Below are 4,273 nucleotides of genomic sequence, written 5' to 3' on the forward strand. Positions count from 1 at the left end.
TAATGTGACCAGGACTGATGTGCTAAATATCAGTAAATACTGCTCACTTTCTTATGTAAGCTACATCTTCTAATGTGACCAAGACCGATGTGCTAAGTTGAGCTTTATTTCTTGTCATTCTATCATTCCTACACATATAATTACATTCATATTGCTATTATTTTCTCTTTTTTATATGGTTGTATTCATTCTGCTGAAAACTCCAGTTCACTAATCCAGTTCACTAATTCTGTCATTGTCAAGTCAGTCTAATTTTATATTTAACTCACATATTGTATACTAAATTTATTTACTTTTAAATTATTCCACTTACATTTGTCTCTTTTCCAAATTTGCTTGTTCAGTTTATAGTTCCCTGCTCTTCCAAACTTATTTTGATATCCTCTTTTCCCCACTTGTTTTTACTTAAAGATTTAAAATATATATCCAGCCAAGCGCAGTGGCTCATGCCTGTAATCCCAATACTTTGGGAGGCCGAGGTGGGCAAATCACTTGATGTCAGGAGTTTGAGACTAGCCTGGCCAACATGGTGAAACTTTGTAGTAAAAATACAAAAACTTAGCTGGACGTGGTGGTGGGCGCCTGTAGTGCTAGCTACTCGGGAGGCTGAGGCGGGAGAATCACTTGAACTCGGGAGGTGGAGGTTGCAGTGAACTGAGATCATGCCAGAGTACTCCAGCTTGAGCAACAGACTGAGACTGTCTCAAAAAAATAATACATATATTTCCAATATGCCAAGTTTATGTAGTGTCTAATTTCTTCTTACCCCCTTTCCTGGTACCTCATTTTCTTCTATGCTTCATACTTTTAATTAATTAATTTTTGCAACAGGATCTGGTTTATTCTGCCTTGGTAGGTGGTCCTGAGAATGGCAGGTGCCACCCTCTCCTGGGCAAAGGGAGGGCCAGAAGGCCAGTTAGGACCAATAGTGGGAGAACCTGGGGGTGGGGTGGGGTTGTGGATTTGGGCTGCAGCCCCTGGAATGCGGTGAAACCAGGATGAGGCCCAGAGGCAGCTGTGGTAGGCCAGGGCAGGGTGGAAGGCACTGGACTGGAACCGGGTAAGGGCTACAGGGCCAAGGTCCCAGGCCACATGGGCACCCCTGGAGGCGCAGCACAGTGTCACATGACACAGAACATGAAACACAGGCCCAAGGCTCACAGTAAGCACATGGACAAGTAGGCACAGATGCACAGGCCAGTTGACATCCAGCCATGGTGGGACCAGAGTGTGGACACGGTGTCACATACAGACCACAGGGAAGACATGGCACAATGGGACAGATGGACTTGATAGCCACAGTGCACAGACCAGGCCACAGAGCTCGAGGGATATGGGAAGGGGTCTTTTGGCATTTCTGCACTGGAATCATGTGAGACAGGGTGGTGGGGTGCTCTGGAGGTGCTGGGGTGGTCCCCTCGCGGCTCCTCTGAGCTTACTCTGTCTTCCACACTTTGTTGAGCAGCTTTCTCACCTCATCATAGATGATAAACACTATGACCACATGCAGGCAGACCCTGCCCAGGCGGGCAATAGTGCCCTTGTAGAAGGCCTTGAGCCCTTTCCTCAGCATTTGCAGCCTCAGTCCCATGTGTTCTGCATTTGTGCGCCTCCAGACCCCACATCCGGGGTTCCACCCCGTGCAGAGAAGCATTTCCGAAGACACCGGCCGCGCCCACAGTGGCTCCGCAGACCCCAGCGACCAGCGGGCTCATGAGCTTGCTGGTGTCGTCCCCTCGGTACCAGCTGCGCAGGGATGTCAGGACAAAGAAACGAATTGCCTGGTTCCAGTTCTGCTTCAGCATGCCGCCTGTGAGGCCCCAGTAAGTCCCGGTGTTCCCGCGCAACCTCCTAACCCTGTGGAAGAATGCCCTGTACTTGGATTTGGGGAGGTCTGGCCATGGATTAACTTCACCTTGATGGTCTCCAAGGGACATAGGACCACCACGGACTCGGCCACGCTAGCTCATAGGCCGCACTGCTGCCCGCCTTGCTGTTCACCAGTCCCTGGGCATCCTGCATCTGGTTGCTAAGGAACGCGACTTTTGGAACCTCACTCTGCCTTGTGGATGAAGCCGCAGAGCAGGATGCCTTGGCTGTGACTGTGCACCTGCAGGCCCCATGCCCAGTATCTGGTGGATGCAAGTGCTAGTTCAGCTGCAGCTGCATATTCACGAACTCGGTGGGCAACAGAATGCAGATTTTCTCCCTCCCTTCCTTCCTTCCTTCCTTCCTTCCTTCCTTCCTTCCTTCCTTCCTTCCTTCCTTCCTCCCTCCCTCCCTCCATCCCTCTCCCTCTCCTCTCTCTCTTCTTTTCTTTTCTTTTCTTTTCTTTATTTTCTTCTTCTTTCTCTTTCGACAGAATTTTGCTCTTGTCCGCCAGGCTGGAGTGCAGTGCCCCGATCTCAGCTCACTACAACCTGGGTTCAAGCGATTCTCCTGTCTCACCCTCCCAAGTAGCTGGGATTACAGGCGTGTGCCACCACTCCCGGCTAATTTTTTGTATTTTTAGTAGAGATGGGGCTTCCCCATGTTGGTCAGGCTGGTCTCCAACGCCTGACTCAGATAATCCGCCCTCCTCGGCCACCCAAAGTGCTGAGATTATAGGCATGAACCACCGCACCCAGCCCTGTGATGTAGCTTTTGATGCCGCCAGCCAGGCTGACTGCCAGGATCGCCTGCCCTGGAGTGGGAGCATCAGCCGAGCCTTCAGGACGCATGGCCGGCAGGAGGGGAGGTGCCCCGCGTCTCCTGGGATCGGAGCCTCCTGAACTCTGCGCTGGGACCTTAATTTGGTTTTAACACAAATAAAGATCTCACATAAACATAAAAGGGGATGTGTAGGCTTGTAATTTTTGTTAAAAGCAATAGTATATGTTGTATAGATAGTGTATTGGGATCAATAGGGTTTTTTTGTTTCTTTGTTTGTTTGTTTTTCTTTTAGCCCACTGACCTTGAAAGGGGATAAACAGTTTTTAGGTTATTAATGAGCAGTTTTCCCTCAGATAGACCTTAGTGTAGGGGTTTGTGGTCATGTAGATGAGAGAAGGCTGGGATTAAAATTTGTTATGGCAGTAATAACAGCAACAGAGCTAGCAGAGCTACCACTCTGTCAAGACGAGAGAGAAGAGAAAAAAAAAAAAAAAAAAAAAAAAAAAAAAAAAACCCACAGCAGAAAAAAAAAATCATAAGGATTATAGGGATTGACGCAGAAAAAAAAAAAAAACCGACGAGAGAGAGCGAGAGAGAGATACCTTTTGAAAAGTTAAAAATTGGTAAACCTTCGGCAGACTAAAATTTTTTTTAAATTCAAATTAAAAAAACGAGTTAAAAAAGGAGATACTACAACCAATACCACACAAATTCAAAGATTGGTTTGTGGCTACTATGAGCAACTATATGCCAATACATTGGAAAATCTAAAAAAAAATAGACAAACTCCTGGAGGCATACAACCTACAAAGATTAAATGGTAAAGAAATCCAAAACCTAAACAGACCAATAGCAATTAATGAGATTGAAGCTTTAATAAAAAACTCTTCCAGGAAAGAACAGCCCAGGACCTGATGGTTTCATTACTGAATTTTACCAAACATTTAAAGAAGTAATACCAATTCCTATTCAAAGTATTCTGAAAAATAAAGGAGGAGGGAATACTTTCAGACTCATTCTATGAGACCAGTTTTACCCTGATATCAAAACCAGACAAAGATACATCAAATAAAGGAAACTGCAGGTCATGATAAATATTGATGCAAAAATCTCAGCAAAATACTAGCAAACAGAATTCAACAATACATTAAAAATATTATTCATCATGACCAAGTGGGGTGTATCTCTGGGATGCAAACATAGTTTAATATACACAAATCAATAAATGTGATATGTCATATCACCAGAATGAAGAAAATAGCATGGTACTCGCATAAAAACAGACACATAGACCAATGAAAAAGGATAGAGAACCCAGAAACAAATCCACACATTTACAGAAAGCTCATTTTTGACAAAGATATCAAGAAGATACACTGGGGCAAAGAGAGTCTCCTCAATAAATGGTGCTGGGGAAACTGGATATCCATATGCAAAAGAATAAAACTAGATTCCTATCTCCCACCATCTACAAAAACAAATCAAAATTAATTAAATATGTGAATATAAGACCTCAAATTATATAAAACTACTATATATAAAAAAGTTGCCAAAAATTTTCAGGACATTGGTATGGTCAAAAATTTCTTGAGTAATACCCCAGAAGCATAGGCAACCAAAG

At 44.6% G+C, this 4,273-nt stretch overlaps 1 pseudogene; it reads right to left on the bottom strand.

Annotated features, from left to right (window-relative positions):
- Nucleotides 1-891: 891 nt before the first annotated feature.
- Nucleotides 892-2,720, bottom strand: LOC108523467 (tricarboxylate transport protein, mitochondrial pseudogene; annotated as a pseudogene).
- Between the last annotated feature and the right edge of the window lie 1,553 nt (nucleotides 2,721-4,273).

The sequence above is a fragment of the Rhinopithecus bieti genome, unplaced genomic scaffold, assembly GCF_001698545.2.
Source record: "Rhinopithecus bieti isolate Rb0 unplaced genomic scaffold, ASM169854v2 scaffold_3340, whole genome shotgun sequence".
NCBI lineage: Eukaryota > Metazoa > Chordata > Mammalia > Primates > Cercopithecidae > Rhinopithecus > Rhinopithecus bieti.